We start from the raw sequence: 14086 nt of genomic DNA, 5'->3' as shown, positions 1-14086 counted from the left end.
CAGGAAGAGCTGTACTTCGGGAAGAGCTGTACTGCCGGGAAGAACTGTACTCCCGGGAAGAGCTGTACTGCCAGGAAGAGCTGTCCTGCCAGGAAGACAGGTGGAGCAACACAGGTGGAGAAGGTAGTCAAGAAGGCATACGGCATGCTTGCCTTCATTGGCCGGGGCATTGAGTATAAGAATTGGCAAGTCATGTTGCAGCTGTATAGAACCTTAGTTAGGCCACACTTGGAGTATAGTGTTCAATTCTGGTCGCCACACTACCAGAAGGATGTGGAGGCTTTAGAGAGGGTGCAGAAGAGATTTACCAGAATGTTGCCTGGTATGGAGGGCATTAGCTATGAGGAGCGATTGAATAAACTCGGTTTGTTCTCACTGGAACGACGGAGGTTGAGGGGCGACCTGATAAAGGTATACAAAATTATGAGGGGCATAGACAGAGTGGATAGTCAGATGCTTTTCCCTGGGGTAGAGGGGTCAATTACTCGGGGGCATAGGTTTAAGGTGAGAGGGGCAAGGTTTAGAGTAGATGTACGAGGCAAGTTTTTTACGCAGAGGGTAGTGGGTGCCTGGAGCTCGCTGCCGGAGGAGGTGGTGGAAGCAGGGATGATAGTGACATTTAAGGGGCATCTTGACAAATACATGAATAGGATGAGAATAGAGGGATACGGACCCAGGAAGTGTAGAAGATTGTAGTTTAGTCGGGCCGCATGGTCGGCACGGGCTTGGAGGGCCGAAGGGCCTGTTCCTGTGCTGTACATTTCTTTGTTCTTTGTTCTTTGTTGTTGAAGAGCTGTACTGCCAGGAAGAACTGTACTCCCGGGAAGAGCTGTACTGCCAGGAAGAACTGTACTCCCGGGAAGAGCTGTACTGCCAGGAAGAACTGTACTGCCGGGAAGAGCTGTACTGCCAGGAAGAACTGTACTGCCGGGAAGAGCTGTACTCCCAGGAAGAGCTGTCTGCCAGGAAGAGTTGTACTTCCTGGAAGAGCTGTACTCCAGGGAAGAGCTGTACTCCCGGGAAGAGCTGTACTGTCTGGAAGAACTGTACTTCCTGGAAGAGCTGTACTCCCAGGAAGAGCTGTAGTCCCGGGAAGATCTGTACTCCCGGGAAGAGCTGCACTGCCGGGAAGAGCTGTACCCCCAGGAAGAGCTGTAGTCCCGGGAAGATCTGTACTCCCAGGAAGAGCTGTAGTCCCGGGAAGATCTGTACTCCCGGGAAGAGCTGCACTGCTGGGAAGAGCTGCACTTTCTTGAAGAGTTGTACTCCCGGGAAGAGTTGCACTTCTTAAGAGTCCACAAAGCTGAGGAACGCGATGACTTTGTCCATTGTGGGTAGATCAGCGGCCATAACCAGCAGGGGAGGCGACTCAATGTGCCCACTTTCGCAATTTGTGTCCTTGGATGGTGTTCAAATGAGTAATCCTCTGTGGCTACATCTGTGCAGATGCTATCGGTGGTTCCGCCTTGTCCTCATGAAAGAGGCCGAGTAGCGGCTTATGGTCAGTTATGACGACAAAATGGTGACTATAGACGTATTGATGAAAACATTTGACGCTAAAAACCGCAGAGAGCTAGGGCCTCCTTCTCAATGTTCTTCTAGGCAGCCGTCAGTGAGACAAACACAGTAGCACAGTCACGGCTGTCGCCCATGCGATGGGACCGGGTCGTTCCTACGCCATATGGTGAGGTGTCACAAACAACGATTTGGGTGGGCCAAAATCAGTTAGCAGGTTTGAAGAGGATAATCGTTGCTTTACCTCCTGAAAGGTGGTCTCCTCGGCCTCACCTCAAACCCAGGAGTGGCTCTTCTTCAAAAGGGGCCAGGACGGTGGCCAGGTTTGGATTGAAATGCCCGTAATAATTGATGAGGCCTAAAAATAAACAGACCTCGGTGGCCACTTGTGGTGCGGAGCCACTTTTATCGCCTGTACTTCATCCGCCACCGGGTGTAGCCCTTCACGATCAACCCGGTAAATACACTACTTCCTTGGCGTGAAAGATACATTTCTCCCTGCACAGGCAGACTCCATACTCAGAGAACCTCTGAAACATGCCTCGAGGTTCTACAGATGCTCCTCCTCCACAGCCCCCATGATCCAAACGTCATTGAAATGGATGGCAACACACGGAAAGCCACGCAAGATTCCCTCCATCACACGCTGAAATACAGCACATGCCGAGGACATGTCAAACCAAAGCCAGGTGTACCCTTGTGTGTGTTGATAGTCAGAGACTTCCTCGAGGCCTTATCCAAACATAGCTGTAAATAAGCGTTGCTCAAGTCGAGTTTTATGAACATCGATCGCCAAAAGAGCGTAAATATCCTCTATCGGGGGCAGTGGGTTAATATCCTCTATCGAGGGCAGTGGGTAAATATCCTCTATCGGGGGCAGTGGGTAAATATCCTCTATCGGGGGCAGTGGGTAAATATCCTCTATCGGGGGCAGTGGGTAAATATCCTCTATCGGGGGCAGTGGGTAAATATCCTCTATCGGGGGCAGTGGGTAAATATCCTCTATCAAGGGCAGTGGGTAAATCTCCTCTATCCGGGGCAGTGGGTTAATATCCTCTATTGAGGGCAGTGGGTAAATATCCTCTATCGGGGGCAGTGGGTAAATATCCTCTATCGGGGGCAGTGGGTAAATATCCTCTATCGGGGGCAGTGGGTAAATATCCTCTATCCGGGGCAGTGGGTAAATATCCTCTATCGGGGGCAGTGGGTAAATATCCTCTATCCGGGGCAGTGGGTTAATATCCTCTATCGGGGGCAGTGGGTAAATATCCTCTATCGGGGGCAGAGGGTAAATATCCTCTATCCGGGGCAGTGGGTAAATATCCTCTATCGGGGGCTGTGGGTAAATATCCTCTATCCGGGGCAGTGGGTAAATATCCTCTATCGGGGGCAGTGGGTAAATATCCTCTATCCAGGGCAGTGGGTAAATATCCTCTATCCGGGGCAGTGGGTAAATATCCTCTATCCGGGGCAGTGGGTAAATATCCTCTATCGGGGGCAGTGGGTAAATATCCTCTATCGGGGGCAGTGGGTAAATATCCTCTATCCGGGGCAGTGGGTAAATATCCTCTATCGGGGGCAGTGGGTAAATATCCTCTATCCGGGGCAGTGGGTAAATATCCTCTATCGGGGGCAGTGGGTAAATATCCTCTATCGGGGGCAGTGGGTAAATATCCTCTATCCGGGGCAGTGGGTTAATATCCTCTATCGGGGGCAGTGGGTAAATATCCTCTATCGGGGGCAGAGGGTAAATATCCTCTATCGGGGGCTGTGGGTAAATATCCTCTATCCGGGGCAGTGGGTAAATATCCTCTATCGGGGGCAGTGGGTAAATATCCTCTATCCAGGGCAGTGGGTAAATATCCTCTATCCGGGGCAGTGGGTAAATATCCTCTATCCGGGGCAGTGGGTAAATATCCTCTATCCGGGGCAGTGGGTAAATATCCTCTATCCGGGGCAGTGGGTAAATATCCTCTATCCGGGGCACTGGGTAAATATCCTCTATCGAGGGCAGTGGGTAAATATCCTCTATCCGGGGCAGTGGGTAAATATCCTCTATCCGGGGCAGTGGGTAAATATCCTCTATCGAGGGCAATGGGTAAATATCCTCTATCAGGGGCAATGGGTAAATATCCTCTATCGAGGGCAGTGGGTAAATATCCTCTATCGGGGGCAGTGGGTAAATATCCTCTATCGAGGGCAGTGGGTAAATATCCTCTATCCGGGGCAGTGGGTAAATATCCTCTACCGAGGGCAATGGGTAAATATCCTCTATCCGGGGCAGTGGGTAAATATCCTCTATCGGGGGCAGTGGGTAAATATCCTCTATCCGGGGCAGTGGGTAAATATCCTCTATCCGGGGCAGTGGGTAAATATCCTCTATCGGGGACAGTGGGTAAATATCCTCTATCGGGGGCAGTGGGTAAATATCCTCTATCAGGGGCAGTGGGTAAATATCCTCTATCAGGGGCAGTGGGTAAATATCCTCTATCGGGGACAGTGGGTAAATATCCTCTATCGGGGGCAGTGGGTAAATATCCTCTATCGGGGGCAGTGGGTAAATATCCTCTATCCGGGGCAGTGGGTAAATATCCTCTATCGGGGGCAGTGGGTAAATATCCTCTATCGGGGGCAGTGGGTAAATATCCTCTATCCGGGGCAGTGGGTAAATATCCTCTATCCGGGGCAGTGGGTAAATATCCTCTATCCGGGGCAGTGGGTAAATATCCTCTATCCGGGGGCAGAGGGTAAATATCCTCTATCCGGGGCAGTGGGTAAATATCCTCTACCGAGGGCAATGGGTAAATATCCTCTATCCGGGGCAGTGGGTAAATATCCTCTATCGGGGGCAGTGGGTAAATATCCTCTATCGGGGGCAGTGGGTAAATATCCTCTATCGGGGGCAGTGGGTAAATATCCTCTATCGGGGGCAGTGGGTAAATATCCTCTATCCGGGGCAGTGGGTAAATATCCTCTATCGAGGGCAATGGGTAAATATCCTCTATCGAGGGCAGTGGGTAAATATCCTCTATCCGGGGCAGTGGGAAAATATCCTCTATCGGGGGCAGTGGGTAAATATCCTCTATCCGGGGCAGTGGGTAAATATCCTCTACCGGGGGCAGTGGGTAAATATCCTCTATCCGGGGCAGTGGGTAAATATCCTCTATCCGGGGCAGTGGGTAAATATCCTCTATCGGGGGCAGTGGGTAAATATCCTCTATCCAGGGCAGTGGGTAAATATCCTCTATCCGGAGCAGTGGGTAAATATCCTCTATCCGGGGCAGTGGGTAAATATCCTCTATCGAGGGCAATGGGTAAATATCCTCTATCGAGGGCAGTGTGTAAATATCCTCTATCCGGGGCAGTGGGTAAATATCCTCGATCGGGGGCAGTGGGTAAATATCCTCTATCCGGGGCAGTGGGTAAATATCCTCTATCGGGGGCAGTGGGTAAATATCCTCTATCGGGGGCAGTGGGTAAATATCCTCTATCGGGGGCAATGGGTAAATATCCTCTATCGGAGGCAGTGGGTAAATATCCTCTATCGGGGGCAATGGGCAAATATCCTCTATCGGGGGCAGTGGGTAAATATCCTCTATCGGGGGCAGTGGGTAAATATCCTCTATCGGGGGCAGTGGGTAAATATCCTCTATCCGGGGCAGTGGGTAAATATCCTCTATCAAGGGCAGTGGGTAAATATCCTCTATCAGGGGCAGTGTGTAAATATCCTCTATCCGGGGCAGTGGGTAAATATCCTCTATCCGGGGCAGTGGGTAAATATCCTCTATCCAGGGCAGTGGGTAAATATCCTCTATCCGGGGCAGTGGGTAGATATCCTCTATCGGGGGCAATGGGTAAATATCCTCTATCGGGGGCAGTGGGTAAATATCCTCTATCGGGGGCAGTGGGTAAATATCCTCTATCCGGGGCAGTGGGTAAATATCCTCTATCCGGGGCAGTGGGTAAATATCCTCTATCAAGGGCAGTGGGTAAATATCCTCTATCAGGGGCAGTGTGTAAATATCCTCTATCCGGGGCAGTGGGTAAATATCCTCTATCCAGGGCAGTGGGTAAATATCCTCTATCCAGAGCAGTGGGTAAATATCCTCTATCGGGGGCAGTGGGTAAATATCCACTATCCAGAGCAGTGGGTAAATATCCTCTATCGGGGGCAGTGGGTAAATATCCTTTATCGAGGGCAGTGGGTAAATATCCTCTATCTGGGGCAGTGGGTAAATATTCTCTATCGAGGGCAGTGGGTAAATATCCTCTATCGGGGGCAGTGGGTAAATATCCTCTATCCGGGGCAGTGGGTAAATATCCTCTATCCGGGGCAGTGGGTAAATATCCTCTATCGGGGGCAGTGGGTAAATATCCTCTATCCAGGGCAGTGGGTAAATATCCTCTATCCGGAGCAGTGGGTAAATATCCTCTATCCGGGGCAGTGGGTAAATATCCTCTATCGAGGGCAATGGGTAAATATCCTCTATCGAGGGCAGTGTGTAAATATCCTCTATCCGGGGCAGTGGGTAAATATCCTCGATCGGGGGCAGTGGGTAAATATCCTCTATCCGGGGCAGTGGGTAAATATCCTCTATCCGGGGCAGTGGGTAAATCTCCTCTATCGAGGGCAATGGGTAAATATCCTCTATCCGGGGCAGTGTGTAAATATCCTCTATCCGGGGCAGTGGGTAAATATCCTCTATCGGGGGCAGTGGGTAAATATCCTCTATCGGGGGCAGTGGGTAAATATCCTCTATCCGGGGCAGTGATTAAATATCCACTATCCAGAGCAGTGGGTAAATATCCTCTATCCGGGGCAGTGGGTAAATATCCTCTATCCGGGGCAGTGGGTAAATATCCTCTATCGAGGGCAGTGGGTAAATATCCTCTATCCGGGGCAGAGGGTAAATATCCTCTATCGGGGGCAGTGGGTAAATATCCTCTATCCGGGGCAGTGGGTAAATATCCTCTATCGGGGGCAGTGTGTAAATATCCTCTATCAGGGGCAATGGGTAAATATCCTCTATCCAGGGCAGTGTGTAAATATCCTCTATCAGGGGCAATGGGTAAATATCCTCTATCGGGGACAGTGGGTAAATATCCTCTATCAGGGGCAATGGGTAAATATCCTCTATCCAGGGCAGTGTGTAAATATCCTCTATCAGGGGCAATGGGTAAATATCCTCTATCCAGGGCAGTGTGTAAATATCCTCTATCAGGGGCAATGGGTAAATATCCTCTATCCGGGGCAGTGGGTAAATATCCTCTATCGGGGGCAGTGTGTAAATATCCTCTATCAGGGGCAATGGGTAAATATCCTCTATCCGGGGCAGTGGGTAAATATCCTCTATCGAGGGCAGTGGGTAAATATCCTCTATCGGGGGCAGAGGGTAAATATCCTCTATCGGGGGCAGTGGGTAAATATCCTCTATCGGGGGCAGTGGGTAAATATCCTCTATCCGGGGCAGTGGGTAAATATCCTCTATCGAGGGCAGTGGGTAAATATCCTCTACCGAGGGCAGAGGGTAAATATCCTCTATCCAGGGCAGTGGGTAAATATCCTCTATCCGGGGCAGAGGGTAAATATCCTCTATCGGGGGCAGTGGGTAAATATCGTCTATCCGGGGCAGTGTGTAAATATCCTCTATCCGGGGCAGTGGGTAAATATCCTCTATCCGGGGCAGTGGGTAAATATCCTCTATCGGGGGCAGTGGGTAAATATCGTCTATCCGGGGCAGTGGGTAAATATCCTCTACCGAGGGCAGAGGGTAAATATCCTCTATCCAGGGCAGTGGGTAAATATCCTCTATCCGGGGCAGAGGGTAAATATCCTCTATCGGGGGCAGAGGGTAAATATCCTCTATCCAGGGCAGTGGGTAACGGTCTAACCGTGTTCACCATTAACTTGTAATCGCCACAAATCGTTCAATCCAGCCGGGACCACCGACAACGTCAAGTAGCGAAATGATCCGGCCGGCTTATCCCACACTTTCCAACCGTTGAAGCCTGACCTCTATCTTCCCAACGACGGTGTAAGGAACCAGGCGAGTCCGTAAATATCGGGGCTGGGCTTCCGGGTCCACCTGGTTAGTGTCCGCGGCTCCATTAATGGGACTGAGCCCCGGCCAAAATACTTCACGGAACTTGCTCTGTGCTGAGCATAAGCCCCCATCCCATCCCCCCCCACTCCCCACCCCCCAAAACCCCCCTCAACCCCTCAACGCCCCAACCCGCACCCCGGCCTCACCCCCCCTCAACCCCCCCCCTGAAAAACATATCGCTAATCAATCTTCAGATGCTGCAGCCAATCTCAGCTCAACAAGCTAGGGCCATCGCCTGGTACCACAAGGAAAGGCAGGTGCAGGAACTGACCGCTGTAAGCTACCAGAGCGAGTGTAGACCCCACTATGTTCAAAAGCTCACTTGTATACGCGGTCAACCAAGCTGCCGTTCCCATCAACGACAAGGTAGCCACTCCCTGCCTGTTCTGCTCAAAGGTGTGTTGTGCCACTACTAAAACAGCCACTCCATCCGGGGCAAATGTCCATTGACCTGCACCAGAATATGGATCGGGGCTATACAGACATCGACATACAACTGAGATGTATCTCGGCCTCATCCTGCGATGGTTTAGCACAGGGCTAAATAGCTGGCTTTTAAAGCAGACCAAGGCAGGCCAGCAGCACGGTTCAATCCGCGTACCAGCCTCCCAGAACAGGCACCTGAATGTGGCGACTAGGGGCTTTTCACAGTAACTTCATTTGAAGCCTACTTGTGACAATAAGCGACTTTCATTTCATTTCATTTTCATTTCCAAAGCCTCTTCTGGGGTGTCCAATGCAAGGCCTTACCCTGGGGTTGATGCCTATCACAACCAGGGCGCCCGGGGCACCGGCTCTTCTGCCGCAGCAGCTACGTCTGGCCTGATGTCCGCGCGTCACGCAGGGGGTGGGATTACTGTCAGTGGAGTCGGGGATAGTATGTGGCACGCTGGACCCCCGCGACCAAAGGCCGGAATCGCCACGGTGTTCCTTCTGAGTCATAGAGGAACCGTGCGAAGGGCAGGGCGGACAATATTCACCTCCATACCTTGAAGCTCCTGAATTCCCTTTGCCACGCTCCCTTGGGAAAGGGAGATTGTTGCACTTGTTAAAACCTGAGGAAACTTTCGTCTCAAGGTATCTTCTAAGTGTCACTGTTGTTTACCCCGCAAAGCAGACGATCACCAAGTATATCCACTAAACAGTGCCGTACTCAGTATTTGGCGATCTTTCAAAGTAAAAAGAAATTCTGTAATGCACACCTTCGCTAGACCTTTCTGCCGTATTGAACCTGTACTTCTGAACGATAACAGATTGGGATTGGGTTGAAATACCGTCCCACCAACACAGCAAAATGGTTGAACAACATCCAGTGGATAGCCGCTGGAAACGTGAGGTTCCTGATCACTCCAAACAAGCTGTCTGCGATATTACGGTCCGGCACTCGTTTTCTGTGATATCATTGGCTCTGAAGAAGTACCACATACTGCGTCCTGACTCCAGGTTCCCATATCAATGGTCAAAGGCATCTAAATGGCCAAACAAAGGCATCGTCCCGCACCCAACTTCGCAGCGTGATCCAGAAGAAAAGAAAATCCAAAGGATGGAGATGGCTCCGCCGTCCACAGCTCTGGGTTTACCCACGCCGCCAGTTTCATAAGGTTCAGGGAGTCCACGATAAGCTAAAGTAAATGACATTTGTCTTGAATGCTGGTAGAACCTCACCAGGTATTCTCTCTCTGTCGGTCAGTTCCAGACAAGCCGACCTTTTACCCAAGTACGGGTCAGCTATCCAACCCCTAGTCGGAGGAGCTCATACATCTCAGGGACACGGGTAAAACAATCATCCCCACACCGCCTGTCCCATGCTGGTTATTACACCATCCTTCTTAAAAGTCACAAACCCTTCAATACATCGGTCCTAATCTATGCCACCCTGCAACTATGTCTCAAATACCATATTGCAAATTGAGAATTGGGACGTAATTCTGGAAGTAATAGACTGTTGGGTTGTCAAAATGAAATCTCTGATGTCATGTAGGAAAGAAAATCTACTTCCCTTAGCAAACCTGGCTTGTATGTAACTGTAGCTTCATAAATAATGGCCCAAAAAACATTTGTATCAACGGCGTCCCATGGTATCAAATCGAGAATAATTAACAACCTTACCAGTGATACTGTATTCCAAGAATTAACTGCTTAAAACAATACTGTTGGGAGATATCAGTAAAGGCTGGGGAAGGTGTCCAGTGGGTGGAGACAATCTTCCTCTAGTCAGTATTGAAGAAAAATGTGGAATGCAGCCTCACTCAATGGAAGTTACAAAACATTGTGAGAAACTCAGTACAGAGAACAGAATAAGAATCAAATGGTTTAGCATCCGATCACATTTCATTGTAAGAAGAAGGTGCTGAACATATTAACAAACACAAACTCATTGACAGATAATGATGACTCACATTTAATATTAAAGATCATAAGACCCAGGAGCAGGAATAGGCCATTCGACCCATCATTCAATGAGATCATAATTGCGGTCTTAACTCCAAATTCCTGCCAATAACTCCCTGTAGTTCAAAACTCTGTCAAACCCAGTCTTCAATATATTTAATAACTCGGCCTTCACCTCCCTGGAGAAGAGAATTCCAAAGACCCTCCATACCTCTGTCTCAAATAGGTGTGCTCTAGATAATCTAATAATAATAATAATCCTTTATTGTAACAAGTAGGCTTCAATGAAGTTACTGTGAAAAGCCCCTAGTCGCCACATTCCGGCGCTTGTTCGGTGAGGCTGGTACGGGAATTGAAACCGCGCTGCTGGCCTTGTTCTACATTACAAGCCAGCTGTTTAGCCCAGTGTGCTAAACCAGCCCCTTTGCCCCACAAGGGAAATATATTCTCGGCATCTACTGTCGAGCCCCCTCAGGATCTTGTACGTCTCAATAAGATCACGGGCGAGATTCTCCGACTCCCCCCCCCCCCCCCCGCCGGGTTGGAGAATCGCCAGGGCTGGCGTGAATCCCGCACCCGCTGGTTGCCGAATTCTCCGGCACCGGATATTCGTCGGAGGCGGGAATCGGGCCGCGCCGGTTGGCGGGCCCCCCCGCGTGATTCTCCGGCCCGGATGGGCCGAAGTCCCGCTGCTAAAATGCCTGTCCCGCCGGCGTAGATTAAACCACCTACCTTAGCACGGTGGCGCAGAGGGTTAGTCCTGCTGCCTCACGGCACCAAGGTCCCAGGTTCGATCCCGGCTCTGGGTCACTGTCTGTGTGGAGTTTGCACATTCTCCCCGTGCTTGCATGGGTTTCGCCCCCATAACCCAAAGACGTGCAGGCGAGGTGGATTGCCCACACAAAATTGCCCCTTAATTGGAAAATAATGAATTGGAAACTCTAAATTTAGGGGCAGCACGGCAGCATTGTGGTTAGCACAATTGCTTCACCACTCCAGGGTCCCAGGTTCGATTCCGGCTCGGGTCATTGTCTGTGCGGAGTCTGCACGTCCTCCCCATGGGTGCGTGGGTTTCCTCCGGGTGCTCCGGTTTCCTCCCACAGTCCAAAGATGTGCAGGTTAGGTGGATTGGCCATGATAAATTGCCCTTAGTGTCCAAAATTGCCCTTAGTGTTGGGTGGGGTTACTGGGTTATGGGGGTAGGGTGGAGGTGTTGACTTTGGGTGGGGTGCTCTTTCCAAGAGCCGGTGCAGACTCGATGGGCCGAATGGCCTCCTTCTGCACTGTAAATTCTATGATTACCGGCGGGACAAGGCGGCGCGGGCGGGCTCCAGGGTCCTGGGGGGGGGGGGGGGGGCGCGGGGCGATCTGGCCCCGGGGGGTGCACCCACGGTGGCCTGGCCCACGATCGGGACCCACCGATCCGCGGGCGGGCCTGTGCCGTGGGGGCACTCTTTTCCTTCCGCCTTCGCCACGGTCTCCACCATGGCGGAGGCAGAAGAGACTCCCTCCACTGCGCATGCGCAGGAATGCCGTCAGCGGCCGCTGACGCTCCCGCGAATGCGCCGCCCGGAGATGTCATTTCCGCGCCAGCTGGCGGGGCACCAAAGGCCTTTTCCGCCAGCTGGCGGGGCGGAAATTTGTCCGGCGTGGGCCTAGCCCCTTAAGGTTGGGGCTCGGCCCCCAAAGATGCGGAGCATTCCGCACCTTTGGGGCGGCGCGATGCCTGACTGATTTGCACCGTTTTGGGCGCCAGTCGGCGGACATCGCGCCGTTTCCGGAGAATTTCGCCCCACCTCATTCTTCTAATCTGCAAATATACCCAGGGCGGGACTCTCCGTCGGTGGGATTCTCAGTCGGCAGGATTCTCTGTCGGCGGGATTCTCCATCGGGGGGTTTCTCCGTCGACAGGATTCTCCATCGGCAGGATTCTCCATCGGCGGGATTCTCCATCGGCGGGATTCTCCACTTCGCCGGCAGCAGACTCAAACCCGCGGATTTCCCAATGGTGTGGGGGTGCCCACAGTGGGAAACCCCATTGGCCGGCTGACGGGACAGAGGATCCCGCTGGTCCGTGTGGACGCGCCGCACCAGAAAACGGGTGCGGCGGAAAAGAAAATCCCACCCCCTAATCTTTCCTTGCCCTTCATCCCAGGAATCAGGCTGGCGAACCTTCTCTGAATTGGCTCCAGTGCAACTATATGGCTCTTTAAGTAAGGAGACCAATATGGCATAAAGTACTCCAGGTGTGGTCTCAGCAATGTCCTGTACAATTGTAGCAAGATTTCTCTACTTTTATGCTCTTGCCCACTTTCAATAAAGGTGAATATATTAGGCTTTTTGTGATTTATGTACAAGTACACCCAGATCCCCCTGCATTGCAGCATTCTGCAGTCTCGTTCCTGTTAAATTATATTTGCTTTTTTATTCTTCCTTCCAAAGTAGACAATCTCACATTTTTCCACATTATATTCCATCTGCCAAATTTTACCCTCTTATTCAATCCATCTATATCTATTTGAAGACTCTCGTATCTTCCTTGCTACTTGTTTTCCTACCTATCTATTGTCAACAAATTTGGCTGCAATATATTTGGTTTCTTCGTCCAAGTCATTTGTATAGATTGTAAATAGTTAAGGCCCTAGCACTGATCACTGTGGCTCTACACTTAGTTACGGTTTATCATTCATCCTGACTCTCTTTCCTGTTAGCTAATCCTTGATCCATGCGAATAAACCATCAGCAAGACTATGAGTTCTCAGTCTGTGAGTAACCTTTTATGTGGCATCTTACCGAATACCTTTTGGACATCCAAGTACACTACATTTATGGGTCCCGCTTTATCCACTTTGCTTGTTACATCCTCAAATAAATTTATCAAACAGGTTTTCCCTTTCACAAGACCACATTGACTGGCTGATCCCATTATGAGTTTCTAAACGTCCTGCCTCCTTCGTAACAGATTATAGTATTTTCCCACTGACAGGCGTTAGGTTAACCAGCCTGTAGGTTCCTGCTTTCCTTGTCCTTCCTTTCTTGAACAGAGGTGTTACTGCATTTGTCAAATCACCTGGGATCCTTACAGAATCTAGGGAAGTTTTGAAAAATATTGAACTGAGTTAGTTTCCAAAGAAACATTTCGTCACTTATAAATAAAATATTGTGAATGTATTTACATTATTATTTACATCAATTTTCTCATCTTTGCTTGCTGGCTGAGATTACCATTAAACATGTTAATAAACAGTATCTGATGAGGTAGTATTTAACTGGCTTTATGAAGAAAGTAAATATTGTGCTGTAATAACCTGCCTTGGAAAACTGCATACAATTTTGTCATTTGCTAATTCTGAACTGAATTGGTTGTTGTTCCTTCAGGATGACATAACGGGTTACACTTTCTATCCCTCTTGTTCTTCTTGAATGTCTTCAGCTTTTGACATGATTGAGCACATCATCCTCCTCCGATGCCACTCTATCATCATCCAGTTTATGGGGCGGCGCTAACTTCGCTCCTCCATATTGTAACTGGGGAATCACCTGCAATGGCTTCTATTCCTTTTCCTGCACCATTGCCTCTGATGTCTCACAAGGATCTATTCTTGTCTCCTCCTATTTCTCATCTACATGCTGTCCTTGGCCACATTGCCTGATTCTATCCCTGCTTCAGCCTGCCTGCTGTTGCAGCCTTCATTCGTGCCTTTAATATCCCTGACTGACTTCCGACATTTTTCCCTCCATTAACTTGAGGAAATCCCAAATCCTTCAGCTTCCATTTAAGTTCCATTCATCGCTGACCCACATTGCCTTCTGCTTCAGTAATGACTTGATTTTAAAATGTTCATGCTTGATTTCAAATCACTTCAAGATGTGACCATTCCCATCTCTGTCATCCCTCCAGACCGAAAACCCACTCATATCTTTGTGCTGGCCTGACCACTTGATCAACTCCAATTTTAATTGCTCTATTACTGGTGGCTCAGCCTAAGCTCCTCCCTAAAGCTATCTGCCCTTCACCTCACTTTCATCCTTTAAAGTCTACTGATGAAGTGTGTGGCCATCTGCTCCAACACCCC

The 14086-nt window shown here is 50.0% G+C and overlaps 1 protein-coding gene across 7 annotated transcripts in view; it reads left to right on the top strand.

Moving 5' to 3' along the window:
• Positions 1–14086, top strand: part of pcloa (piccolo presynaptic cytomatrix protein a) — a 633232-nt gene that overhangs the window by 347344 nt on the left and 271802 nt on the right. The window lies entirely within an intron of this gene.

This window comes from Scyliorhinus torazame, chromosome 13, assembly GCF_047496885.1.
Source record: "Scyliorhinus torazame isolate Kashiwa2021f chromosome 13, sScyTor2.1, whole genome shotgun sequence".
NCBI lineage: Eukaryota > Metazoa > Chordata > Chondrichthyes > Carcharhiniformes > Scyliorhinidae > Scyliorhinus > Scyliorhinus torazame.
Note: the sequence above shows the minus strand (reverse complement) of the source record. Positions and strands in the feature narration are given on the sequence as shown.